Raw genomic sequence first — 14,488 nt, 5'->3', positions numbered from 1 at the left:
CTTTGAGATCATGTAATCATGAAATTGGTGTACAATACTGATGAATCAGTCAACAAAACTTTACTATGATTTTACATAAACCTGCATAATCAACAGTATCAAAGGCCTTGTTGGGTTGATGAACATTGTGTACAGACCTTTGTTTTTCTCCTGGAATTTCCCCTGGAGTTGTCAGGCAAGCAAACTCTATGTCAACCATTCTTTGGCCCCTTCTGGAACCATGCTAGCTCTCAGGCAGATGGTCATCTTCCACCTGAAAGAACAGACAGGTAAGGAGGACCCTGGGCAAGAATCTAGCTGGTAGTGACTAAGAGAGAGACCCCACCCCATAAGTATCACAGGACAGCCTGTTTCCTTTTCCTTTATAGAAATGAACAATGGAGTCACTCTTGATCTCCTGGGGGATAACTTCATCTTGCCATGGAAGATTTTAGTTGCTTCTGTATGAGCAGTAGATCTTTTGCCTTCCAATTCTCTGATGGGATAGAATCAGAGGTAGGTACTTTGCCATTCTATAGGAGTCTGAAGACATTCAATATGTCTTGTTCAGTTGCAGGTTTTGTATAGAGAAGGATTGATTACAACCTGAGGCTTCAGCATTGGTTGAAGTGTTTAGCCTTTCTCTCCAGGATCATGTCCTTATTACTGATCAGTGTGTGTCCATCAGTACTAAGTAGTTGGAGTGCACCAAAGGTCTTTGGCCCATAAATAGTTTTCAGGCATTGTAGAAATGCTTTGGATTATTGCTATTGGTATAAAATTGAATTTCATCTGCTTTCTTATTAAGCCAAGAATCCCACATCTTTCTAAGCGTCACTTGCACTTTACTTTTGATGGAATTAAATACTGCCTTATTGGAGATGGATGAGCTGTCCAGCTGGAAAACCCTGTGGAGTTCTCATTCCTCATTTAGCAGTCTCTGAATTTCTCCATCATTTTCATCACACCAATCCTGATGTTTGTGACTGTTCTAGCCTAGATGAAAAAATGCAGTGCTGTACATGATGTCTCTGAAAGCTTCCCACTCCTTCTCTGCTCCATTGTTGCTAACTCTGTGCTGATTCAGTTTTCTCTTCAGGTCAGCAATGAATTGTTAATGTTAATCTGTTGATGTTCAGTATCTCTATAGTCATCTTGCCTTGAGGTTGCAGCTTTTGTTGAATGTGGATGTTTAGCTTGGATAAGTCTGTGATTTATCTAGCATTCTGCAACACACATCTCCTTCATCACCCTCATATCCTGCCTATCTCTTCTCTTTACAATAATAAAATCTATTAAAGGCCATTGCTTGTTGTGAAATTGCATCCATGGCTATATCCCAAAGAGATAATTCAAATGGGAAAAGGACCTGTATGTACAAAAATATTTATATCAGATCTTTTTGTGGTGACAAAGAATTGTAAATCAAGGGGATATCCATCAATTGGGGAATAGCTAAACAAGTTGTGGTATATGAATGTAATGGAATACTACTGTGCTATAAGAAATGAGGCGCTGACAGACTTCATAATAACATGGAGACTTCTATAAACTGATGCTGAGTGAGAAGAGCAGAACCAGGAGAAATTTGTACACAATTACAGACACATTATATGTGTGATGACTAACGAATAGACTGGGATCTTCTCAGCAATGCAAGATTATAAGACAGCTCCAGGGGACTTATGATGGAGGGGGTTATCCACATCCAGAGAAAGAACTAGAGTCTGAATGCAGATTGAAGCAAATGACTTGCTATCTTTTGTTTTGTTCTTGTTGTTCATTCTTTATGGTTATAATTCTTCACAACTTGACTAATGTTTAGTGTGAAGGTATTTGTATAAGCTGTATCTGATTGCATGTCACCACAGGAGGGAAAGGGGGAGGAGAAGTAGGGGGAGAAAATTTGGAACTCAAGGGGTTGTGGAACTGAATGTTGTAAACTAAAAGTAAATAAATACATTTTTTTAAAAAAGAAAGTGTATCCAGGACACTTTATTGCAGTTAGATAAGTAGAAGACAATATTGGTGATGAGAAGGTCATGAGATACACAAGGCTTCAGTAGTAAGTGACCATTGCTGTTGCTTTTTCCAACTCTATTCCTCCTAGGAATTCTGCCATATCTGATAGTCTGTGCCTACTCTGGCATTAAAGTCATCCAGAATTCCAAGTTTTTCCTCTTTTGGCACATTGATGATAAGGGTCTCCAGTTCTTCATAGAGCTTTTCTTTGACTTTGTTAGGGTTCATCATGGTGGAAGCATAAGCACTATCGATGGTGGCATGGCAGTTTCCTGCAAATGGCAGTTGCTTTGTCAGGAACCTGTCATTTGCTCCTTTTGGGAGGCTTGTTGACTAGATTAGATTTGATTGCTAACATACATCAGCTTCATTGTGCTCCTAATCACGGAGGTCACTAGAAAAATGTCAGTCTAGCTCTGACTTCAGGAAACTTCCCTACATTTGCCAACCTTGGTTCACTAAGGACTAGCATTTAGATGCAGTGCCCGCTGGGTTCTCTTGCAACAAGAGCTGTTTGTCTCTTGGGTGTACTAGATTTTCTGTTGTCCATGAACATGTACATATTCCATGTACAAATGATGAGTATAATTATATCAAGAGATTCTAAAAGGGTGTTTTTTTTAGTTTTATAAAATCCAACACTCATCTCTTTTATAAAACAACAGAAATTGTAGAAATAAATTGATATTTCCTTAATGTAGTAAATCATATCTTTCTAAATCCAAGGCAAACATTATGTATAGTAAAGAAAAGTTAGAAAGCTTTCCAATAAAATTAAGGATAAAGCAAAGATATCCATTATCACCACTACTATTAAACTTATTGTTAGAAATTCTAGCTGTCACAATAATGCAGGAAAGAAAAATGAAGGGAATAAATATTGTCAAAGAGGAAAAAAAAGATCATTGCTTATTCCAGATATAATGAATTTCCCCCCAGAAAATCCTAGAGTCAAACAAAAATTAATCAAAAGAATTAATAGGGGTCAGCCAGGTGGTACAGTGGATAGGACACTAGCTCTGGAGTCAAGAGGACCCGAGTTCAAGTCTATCCCCAGACACTTATTAGCTGTGTGACCCTGGTCAAGTCACTTAACCCTGATTGCCTCAAAAAAAGAAAAGAAGAGAAAGAACAAATAGATTCAGCAAAGTTTTGGAATATAAAATAAATCCACACAAATTATCAGCAACAAAAACAAAATAAGAAGAGCCTGAAAGAAATTTCATTCAAAATAATTACAGAAGTAATAACATTTTTAACACTGAATCTATCAAGATGCTCCCAGGAACTATATAAATCTAATCATAAAATTCCCTTTTTGTAAATAAATACAGACCTAAATAATTGGAAAATCACTAATTACTCATAGATCAAGTTAATACAAAAAATGACAATACTACCTGAGTTAATTAACTTATTCAGTTATGTACCTTTACTTATTTAGTACAAACCAAGGATTATTGTTTTAGAGGTAGAAAAATAATAAAACTCACTTGGAGAAACACATGGTCAAGAATGTCATGGGTGATAATGAAATATAAAAGAGTGGGAAGGAAGGAGATTTGTCATTACCAGAGCCCAACTGTAATATAAACCAGGACTCAGTAAAAAGATTTGGTACTGGTTAAAAAAAAAAAGAGAGAGAAGTTGATCAGTGAAACATATTAGATACATAATACACAGTTCAGAGTAAAGAATACATGTAGGGAAGTAGTAGCCAAGGAAGGTTTATTTTGTTTGGGGCAGTTACAATGATGGTTCATAGAGCCACAGGGGAGTTGATTGACATGTCCTTTCTAGTAGCAATGACAGTGATGATTTGATTACAGTTTCACAACTAGAAGGGGAGAGAAGAAGGCTATAAAGGAAGACAAATTTATGGGGGAAGTGTGTACGATGGGGAATTATGAGAATGAAAGTTGGAAATGTAGGTTGAAACTATATTGCTGATGCTACCATACTAAATTAGCCAGGGCAGCTTATCTGTGGGGCTAGCAATAGCCCTGAAGATTATGTGAAATTCTTTTCTAGAATGTAGCCAGCAGATAAAAAAAAGAAGTAAAACTTTTGGGCTGGTATCTTAAGCTGATCCATCACATTGCTTCTTATAAAATAATAGTCTGTGAGAAAGGGAAAGGGAGGGATCAAGCAAAGTGAAAAGTTTTCAAGGTGCAGCAGTGAGACTGTGGGATTCAGGTGTTCCTGGGTGGTGTTCCTTTTTTGTCTCTGTGTTTCTGAGGGAATCCGTGTGATATACCTGTGATCTTTGGCACAGAAAGCACTTTGGATTATAGAGTTGGATTAAGATGACTTTAAGTCATTAATTCAGTAACTGCTGAATTGATCTGACTGAGGTTGTCTATTTTATCAAGTACTGGAGATTGTGGGAGTCCTTGATGATGGAAAATATAGTGTACTGATATGAGGAATTTTTATTTTATCTTATATAGTAGGGAGGCAATGGTTTTTTTTTTTTTTAAAGCAATCGGGGTTAAGTAACTTGCTCAAGGTTACATGGCCAGTTATTTTTGGGTGTGGTGCTAAGTATCTGAGCCCGGATTTGATCCCCAGGTCATGCCAACACTGGGGCTGGTGCGCTTGCTCGCTGAGCCACCTGGCCGCCCCTGGCAGTGGTTTTTGACCAGAAGAATGACATGATTATATCTATGTATTAGAAAGATGACTGGCACAAGTGTGAAGTATTGATTCAAGAGAGGAAAGACTGCAGGCAGGCAGACCTAATGAAGAGACTATTTTGCAAACAGCTTTAGACATTCCCTTGCAGTGACAAAGAGGCTGACTAACTGCATGTGGGCAATCTCCTCCCTTGTGCATACTGGCCTCTACTCTCTTTTCTTTTTAAAGCAAAATAAAGATGATGTGCTAGCCTTTATTTGGGAAAGGCAACATCTCCCTGAGAATTTTAGATGACTGCCTAGGTTACTCTTTCATTTATTCATTGAACAGTTTTTTAATTGGATAGGAAGCTAGCTTTTGCCTTGTAAAATGAAAGGTGGTAGCTGCAGTCCTTGCTCTTCATTTGTTTCAGATTTCATGGTAATAAAGATTTCTTGAACAGAATCTTAACTGAAAAATTGCTAGCTGAATTTTGGCCAAAGTCCAAAGTCTTCTGAATTGCTGATCAACAATCAGCTTTATCACAGTTGGTTCTGTGACACTTGAAAAAGAAAAGTAAAACAGATGGAATTTGGTTCTCATGTTTTGGTTGACTCGGGCTGGGTTGTTTTTATCTTCCTACAAGGAAGAAAAGTGAGTGTTCTAATTTTTATGAAATGAAAAGAGAATTCTGAAAGTGAAAATTATTTTGATTCACAAAGTCTTGGTGTTCTTATGTGCATGTTTTAGACATATAAGGAAGACTAGAAGATGACTTTTTAAACACCGAATAATTTGCTTAGAACCAGGGAGCTGTTTCTAGCACGTGAAACCAGCGTCAGACTCTAGATATGGTAGAATGTCAAAGAAAGATATTACCATTACAATAGTTGACTAGAGAATCATCACTAGAATATAGCAATTTTCAAAGGTATTCAGGGCAGATTCTGCCCTGGTTCAGAATAAATACCTTTCCCTGGCTTCGAATCCAATGCTGGCTACCATACTCTGTTTCTTAGAGTGACCTAAGTTAAGAGGAAGTCAAATCAGAGGAGTGAGGTCAGGATTTGATTTTTGATGTTTAAATGTATTGTGAAGCATGTGATTTTGACTCGAGATATAGATCTTGATGAAATCTGCAATAACATAATTTAATCATGATGATGATGGTGATAGTAGTAACACCATTTATATAGCAGCTTAAAATTTACTCACAGGGCAGCTAGGTGGCACAGTGAATAGAGCACCAGCCCTGGAGTCAGAAGGACCTGAGTTCAAATCCAGCCTCAGACACTTGACACACTTACTGTGTGACCTTGGGCAAGTCTCTTAACCCAAATTGCCTTGCCTTCCCCCCTCCAAAATTTTTTTTTGCTCACAAGAGCCTTGTGAGGGAGGTAGTATGACTATCATTATCCCCATTTTACTGATGAAAAGATTGAGGCTTAGAAAGGTTAAGTAATTTTCTCAGTCACTTGGCAGATCTATGTTCAAGCCATGACTTCGAGTTGGGTCTTCTGATTCCAAGTCCTGTGTTCTTTCTATTCAAAATCAGAATAATATTAATTCAACAACTCTCTGGATACAGTGTTTTACTTGGAGTAATGTGTGTTGTTTATGTTGTGTGCAATTCAAAGAAGACACAGTTTCTTCCCTTTAGGGACCCGCTATTTAAACTAGTTAAGTTAGATATATAGTAATAGATACAGAGGAATGTTTTGGAGGTTAACCAGATGTCTAATCTTGCAATTTTTTAAACCAGAGTATAATTTCATTGGTTTAAAAAACTCATGGAGAGGAAATCCTTTCTATTAGAGCAGATCAGTAAATGCTCTACAGTGTATAGACTTACAGAGATGCTTGGGGCACTGAGAGGTTAAATGCCTTGCCTAGAGTGACATAGCCAATTTGTGTCAGCATCAGAATTAGAACCCAAGGCTTCTTGATTCTTAGGCTTTCCTGCTTCTCAAGAAGTCATTAGTCACATAACAATTCTAGAATCTGTATTGGCCCCACAAATTCAACATAGATATTCTACTGCATTTGAAACTCAATATATTAAAAACTTGAACTCCTCATCCTTCCAAAGACCTTCCCTTCCTCCAAGATTTCCCATTGCCACTGATGGTGCCAAAAGTAGAGGCTGTGGAAGGACTGAATTAATAAATATGAATGGGGAAGGGAGGGAAAGAGATAACTATTTATTAAACACCAACCACCGTAAATTAAGAAATTTACAAATATCTCATTTGATCCTTATAAGATCCACCTTGTGAGGTAGGTGCTATTATTACCCTGTAATGGCAAGCAAAGAAGTACTTAGTGCCTTGTTTCAGCTATTTAATTATTTATCACCTTGTTTCAGTTCAAGTTTCTTTTGAGCCTTCCTCATAATTATATCAAGTCTTTGTTAAGGGACAGAACTTGTGAAACCCGTAGGGGGAGGGACTTGCCAACAACAGGAACAGGAAAGACATAAGAGGTGGGCAGAACTGGGAGGAGCTAATGACCAGATAAAAAGTTGAGCCCAAGCTGGGAGAGAGCACAACTGAGAAGGGAACCCTTGTGGTGGCGGAGTTGAGAAGGAGAAAACGTGTGGTATCCCAGCACTCTGTTTGTCTGTTCTGTCTGTGCTGATTTGTGTTTGTAATATTTTGTATAGAAGCCCTCAAACCTTATTGGAAGCCCTGAAAGAGGATTTTCTTGTTGTCTATTTATGGAAGTCCTGGGACTATACTGACAATTTGTTTTGAGTCCTCAGATTTTGTTTTAGGTCTGTGTTGATTTCACAGGCAGAAAATGAATTGGTGAGGGTGCTGGCAATGTGCATGAATGTTGTTTTGTCTCTGTTAAGCTTTGTCTTCTCAGAAACAGAAACTGTGAAGGACTTGAGGTGGATTGGACACTGTGAGCTTCAATATGGAATGGGAACTGAATGAGGAACTGACAAGGAGCTGGATGAGGAGCTGAGAGATGCCCTCCTTTGAATCCAGGTGACAGTTGGGTAAATTCAGGCAAAAGCTGGGGCCATGGAAAAAGAACCATGGAATCTGAGAGCCAGCCTTGAGTCAAGGTGAAAAGACCTCTCCTTGGGTACTTAGTGCTGACTGAGAAGATCATGATTTACTCTGGCTTACGGGTAGGAGAACTTTGTACTCTGTAGCTTGTACCTTATAAGGATGATTGGAAACTAATTTCCAATCAAGAAGAAAGAAGACTTTTTGACTGAGAGATCAAGACAATGTGACCTAGGGGTGGAGAACTTTGACCTTTGTATTTTGTGTCCCTTAAGGAGTCATGGTCCTTAAGGGTGATTGAGTTAAGGACTTACTGAATGATATTTTTTGTTTAAAACTATGTGGCCACTTTAGTGACAAGTTATGTTATAACATTGTGAATCTGTACTTTGGTTTCTGTGAATGTTTTGCTTTAGTTTACTGCTGAATAAATAGAGAGTTTACTATCCTATGTCATCAGAACCTTAAAGATGTTCGCAGCAGCAGTCCTCTAGAAAGCTGCTCATGCTTGGCTTTGCACATCCTCATTTTACAGTTGAGAAAACTGAAGAAAACAGAAGTTAAATGATTTATCCAGGGTCACCCGGTTCATCTGAGGCTGGTTTTGAACTCAGGTCTTCCTGATTCCAAGTCCAATGCTATATCTAACCAACTACTTGCCATTAGACTTAGACTCATGGATTAGAGTTAGAGGGAACCTCAGAGTTATTCTTTTCAAATCTTACCATTTTACAGATTTGAAAATTTTGACTAAAATTTGATTATTGAGAGAGATTAATAGGCTTTCAATGACTTTTGTGATTCAAATCAAACTTCTCTGACTCCAAACCCAAAGCTTTTTATACGAATTAGTCTATTTTCCTTCTTGGTTACAAAAAGCAGACATGAGACCAATAGAATGAAGTTAAACAGGAAGATTTATTTTGATTTAGTATAAAGAAAAATCTAATAATTGGAGCTATTCAGGAAAGGAATGAAATGGTAAATCAACTTTTTGTAAATTTTATAAATTGAATTCTATTTTGAATAAATATGTAAGAACAGTTGATTAATTTCAATTTTTCAGTCAACTTGATGAGATTACAGGGCTGGAGTTCTTTTTTTTCCCTTTCTCCTTAGGGATATATTCCCATATAGGCATGCTCAGTGGCACTTTAGTGAGAAGACTCGGAACTCTTCATTGGTTCCTAGTGACTGGAGTTGCCTCCAAGATTATTGACTGGCTGCTACTCAGGAGGATGGGCTCTCCTACAAGAATCACTTCCCCCTCCCCATGGTTTATAAAAATGAGAGCACCTTTCAGTATTCTTCTCTGGGCTTCTGTTTCATTTCCTCGTGTTTAAATGACATAAGAATAGATGTCACAGTGGGACAAACTAGTGGGTTACTAAGTTCAAAACTTTAGGGATTAGATCTTTGAATCAAAGAATGACAATTCCTGTTACACTGTACTCATTGAAGAAAGAAGAGCCTCACTGATGTAGTCATTGAATAGCTTCTTACTTGGAAAGTAAAGCCAGTGAGTTATTCAGACAGTCTAAGTCCAACAGGAGAGGGATTGCTTGTGCAGCGATCCCAAGGTGTGTTTGACTTCTCAGGAGAATCCAAACTACAGGGTGATACTCTAAACGTGGAAGGAACTGTATAGGATATTGTAGGAAGACTAGGGATCTACCAGAATGTCAAAAGGTTGTATTGTTTTTCTTCAGTCATTTTTCAGTAATGTCTTACTCTTCATGACCTCATTTGGTGTTCTCTTGGCAAAGATGCCATGTCCTTCTCTAGCTAATTGTACAAATGAGAAAACTGAGGGAAACAGGGTTAAGTGACTTTCCCAGGGTGACAGAGCTAATAAGTGTCTGAAGCTGTATTTGAACTCAGTTCTTCCTGGCTCCAGGCCTGTCCCTTTCTCCACTGTGTGCCCTCACTGTGCCAAAAAGTTACCCTAATAGTAACTAGACATTCAATTTCCTTCTGAGGGGAGTTGTTGAGATATTTACATGGAATATGTGCTTCTGTTCTGTTATTGATTCCCCTGAGTCTTCTGCAACTTTTGGTATTTTTGTGAGGTGAAATAAAGACTGTCTTCCCCATATGCATCACTACCTTGAGTGCTTGCTACCCTCATTTGGGAAAACCTAGATGTGAGCCAAACAGAACATTTTCCCAGAGCGATTTCAGGTTGGGGTAATGGGCCAAAATGAGAAAATGGTCCTCTTAGGGTCAACCTCCATGATCAAAGCCAGTCCATGTGAATCCAGAAACCAGGGGTGGGGTTAGATGTTAAGATACTGGCTATATTTAGGGAAACTGGTTATTTGCATTTATATGATGAATCCTCTTATAACATGAACTATTCGAACCCTAGTTTATTTTTCATATGATGATTTTACTTAATTCAAGGTACACTTTTAGTTCACTTCCACCATGGCAAAACTTGGATTTTATGAAGCTGTGTACAATGATTCATTAGAAGGAGAGATCTGGAAATGCGGTTTCCTCTTAATCATATGTAATTTTATAGAAAAACAGCTTACGAGACCTTATTAAGATTTTGCCTGGAGAACACAACTTGGACTCCCCCACAAAACACAGATTCTTATGAAAGCCAGAGGGAATCAGCTCCTACATTTCTATGGTCTGCAGCCTGCCTCGTCATAAATTGGTTCTTTCTAAATCCTTATCTGTACATGTCACGATGCAAGGTCTTTTGGATAACGAATCAAACATTTCCTATATATGCCCCATCAGACTATGACCCCTAGTCAGATGATCAGTAACTCAGGAATATTGCCAAAGTAGCTGTTAATGGCGTCTTGACATGGGTGAAAAAAATGCCCAAAGCACTTTGAAATGGTAGAACTGGGTATTACAGTAGCCTACCTCTCATCATCTAGCAAATAATTAATTTCTTTAGTGATTGAGAGCAGCAAAATGCTTCATTATACCTCTGTGGAGAAAGTAGTAGATGAGAGAATTGTTGTTATTGAGTCCTTTGAGCCTGGCCCAACTGTCTGTAACCCCACTGGCGTTTTGTTGGTGAAGACATCGGAGTGGTTGGCCATTTCCCTCTCCAGCTCATTTTGTATATGAGGTAACCAAGGCAAATAGGTTTAAGTGAATTGCCCAGGATCAGCCAGCTAGTGTCTGAGGCCAGATCTGAACTCAGGAAAAAGAGTCTTTCTGACTTCAGGACTGACACTATCCATGATGCCATCTAACTGCCCCAGAAGAGGGTATTATGGTACCCATTTAAAAGATGAAGACACTGAGGATCAACGACTAAATGAAGCGTTTGAAGTCTTTTACCTACTAAGTGTCTGAGCTGACATTCAAACCCAAGTGCCACTCAATTCTCCCTAAACCCTACACTCTGGTATCTACGGCAAAGATTATTCAGTTGTTGAAATTCTTTCTAAATGAAGTTGAGGCCTCTGAAAGCGGCTATCCCTTTAGCAGAGGTGGGGTATAATTAAACTCTATCCACCATCACATCTGCATTAGGGGTGTACGGCCAGATTGCTATTGGCTCTATCCTTCCTGTAGGTTTTTCATCACTCTCTGGGTCAAGCAGCATCTATTGAGTTTTCTGCTTTTGTCTCATATCCCCAGTGCCTAGGACAGTGCCTGGCAGACACCTAACAAATGCTTACTGAATTAAGTTGAGTGGAATTTTTTGATTTAATCTTTTGGTCAATTCAAGCTCATGAGGTGTTGGCATGGCTGGGTAGCAGCAGATCTCCTTGATTTTTAATGCAAGAAGAAAGCACTTGCTCACAGAACTGAAAGTCTGAGAGATGAAATGAAGTTTCTTTGTTGTGTTTTGACTAAAAAACTGTTTACTGACATGTCCCTTAAGCTTCTTACCTCTGGAGTACAATGAAAACCCAAGCCAATACTAAACTGTTTACCCATTGGTCCCTCTCATCAATCATTAGTGATTCAGAGGGAGCAAAGTGAGCCTCTCCCCTGCCCCCAGCATTTACCATTCTTTTCAGCAGTCCTGGTTGCCCTAATTGACTTATGAGTGAGAAGAAAACCACAAGCTCTTTCATCAGAAGAGCGAGCCCTTAGTACGGCCATCCCCAGAGTGTGTGGGGTCAGAGCAAATCACAGTGTCCCATCAACATTTTTATGCAGAAGAGATAAAGGTATAAAGGATACTGTGACCAGTTGGGCCTAAGGATGTGCAGAGGGGCCTGGGCAGGCCTAATAGATGTGCCTTTGTCAATGGGGAGATGTGATGGGTATATTCATGAAGGTAGCCCTTAAGTCTTTTGGTTTTTGGAGGGGGGAAGGCAGGGCAATTGGGTTTAAGTGACTTGCCCAAGGTCACACAGCCAGTAAGTGTTAAGTGTCTGAGGCCAGATTTGAACTCAGGTCCTCCTGACTGCAGGGCCAGTGCTCTATTCACTCTGCCACCTAGCTGCCCTTGCCTTTACGTCTTGAACAGCTACTGAAGCATCCCCTTTTTTCTTCAGCAGCTACTTCTATGAGAGACTTCCTGGCTACTAGGGGGGGCTGATATTCTGCAGCAGAGAGGGCTTGCTAGACCATCCTGATTTGCTTTATTATAGGGATAGTTCTGAACCCTAACTACAGACTCCATCCTGATTAAAACAATATCTTCTTTTATGCTATTCTGTTACTACCTATGTGATGTTTGGCAAATCACTTCTTTCCTCTGGGGTTTACTTATCTAAAGGATTAGATCAGATGAGGTCCAAGATTTACTGTAACACTCAATTCATGGTTCTGTGACTGTACTTCGCACCTTTAGAGTCCAGAGACCTGGGTTTGATTCTGTTATTTACCACTTGTTTGACTGTGGGCAATTCACTTGTTGCTCTTCAGTTTCTTTATCTATACAATGGGGATTTTGACAATTTTGCTACCTGTCCCATGTAGTTGTTGTGAGAAAAGTGCTTTTTAACTCTAAAGTTTTACATAACTGTGAACTGTTTTTTATTGTAGGTGCTGTGATACTCTGGATAGAATATATCTAAATGGGGTGTGAAAGAGCTATCAAGGCAACTCTGAAACATTTTCACTCTGATTGATATGAATGACGTGCTTTAGTGAGGATGTGATCACAGGAAGACAACATTTCTCAGCATATTGGAGCGTTCTAGTCAGATGGTGGAATCATGGAATCCCTCATTTCCTTCAAGGTTCACCTCATGTGTCATCTTCTACATGACGGATTTCCTTCAACTTCTAGAATATTTTTAGCAGTTGGTGACAATGTATTATAGAGTCTGAGGCCTTGAGTCAGGAAGACCTGAGTCTAAAACCAGTCTCAGACACTTACTAGCTATGTGACCTTGAGCAAGTCACTTAACCTTTGTCTGCCTCATTTTCTTCAATTGTAAAATGGGGATAATAATAGCACCTACCTCCCAGGGTTATTGTGTAGAGCAGATGATAGAACATTTGTAAAGTGCTTAACATAGTGCCTGGTGTGTAGTAAAAGCTTAATGATTCTTTCCTTTTTTCTTCCTCCCTCCCTCCCTCCCTAACTGCTGTTGTTTGTCCTTCATTTTTGAAGAGGACCAGTGGCATTATGGGGTCATGTCTTGATTCGTGCGTGAATTGGCTTTAAGTCAGGCAGAGCTGCACAAAGTTGTCAGCCCTTCTCTATTTTTCAGTCATCAGAGTCAAGCGGTGAGACAAAAGTCAGGACAACTGATGATGGCTTGGGATGTAGCGGCTGACCTTGGCATCTTTCTGTCTGACCAAGCTCTAAGTGCTCCACAGCACCTGCTTCAACTGCCTTTATGACCCATTTGAACAAATTGTTCTCTTCTGCCTACTCCACCAGGGGAAATCTTCACATACTTGGGGTAGACACCTTATCCCCACCTCCCATAATTCGCCATTGGTTACCTCAAACTGACTTAGCCTGTCTACTGAGATAGTTTACTGGGATGTGGCTGCTGTGCATGTTACAGCTTTGTGGAACTGCAGATGAAAGTTGAGTGCCAGGCAGACACCAAAGGTGGATAAGCAGCCCTTGGAAAGCCCTCACACCAGAGATACAAGTCCTCCTTCAATACCCCATATGCTCTCCCCCCTAACTACCTTGCACTTGAGTATTTCAAATTCATTTTCTATTTGTTATGTACACATATATATGTATATATTATGATCATCAACTCAAAAATAGAGCTGAAAGAGATGTCAGAAATCATCTAGTCAAACCCTTTAATTTTACAAATGAAGAAACTGAGGCAAAGGGAGGTTAAATGACTTGCCCAATGTCACAGAATAAGCATGAAATGAAGGATAAATCAAGACTCAGTTTAAGTATCACTTTCTTCATGAAGTTTCTCCTCCTTCCTCCAACTGCCAGTGCCCTCCCTCTCTACCTATGTTTTTGTATCATTTCTACTTATTTTATGTGTGTGTATGTATGTATGTTCTGTATACATATAAGTCTATGGACATATACTTATAAATATATCTTCTCTAATATAATGCAAGCTAATTGAGAGCAAGAAGGGTTTCAATTTTTGTCTTTGTCTCTCTAGTACCTACTTGTAACTCTAATCATGGCAGCACACCTGAGGACTGCTGTTGTGAAAAATTTTAAGAGTCTAATTGTATAGTATAATGAACTCTTTATTCAAAACTAAACATTGTTCAGTGAAGTAAAGCCTAACATTCATAGCAACATCCTTAAGCAAAACATATCATTCAGTATATATGTGTATATATATATATCTATATATACTTATCAATCTATCGATCTATCTATATGTAACAACACTCAGTACATCATATGGCACATAGCATATATATCATTGTATACAGTAGCATTCCCCAAAATACTTGTTTACACAATCAGGGGTCCC

General features: G+C 39.0%; 1 long non-coding RNA gene across 1 annotated transcript in view; it reads left to right on the top strand.

Moving 5' to 3' along the window:
* Positions 1-14,121, top strand: part of LOC138149701 (uncharacterized) — a 67,481-nt gene extending 53,360 nt beyond the window's left edge. Inside the window, exon 3 of the long non-coding RNA XR_011165399.1 lies at positions 12,609-14,121. This is a non-coding gene — a long non-coding RNA (uncharacterized lncRNA). The remainder of the gene's footprint in view (positions 1-12,608) is intronic.
* The last annotated feature ends 367 nt before the right edge of the window (positions 14,122-14,488 follow it).

This window comes from Petaurus breviceps, unplaced genomic scaffold (genome assembly GCF_028583685.1).
Source record: "Petaurus breviceps papuanus isolate PSGF00001 unplaced genomic scaffold, PetGlider_PUasm1.0 90849, whole genome shotgun sequence".
In the NCBI taxonomy this organism is placed as follows: domain Eukaryota; kingdom Metazoa; phylum Chordata; class Mammalia; order Diprotodontia; family Petauridae; genus Petaurus; species Petaurus breviceps.
This window is presented reverse-complemented; position numbering and strand designations above follow the sequence as displayed.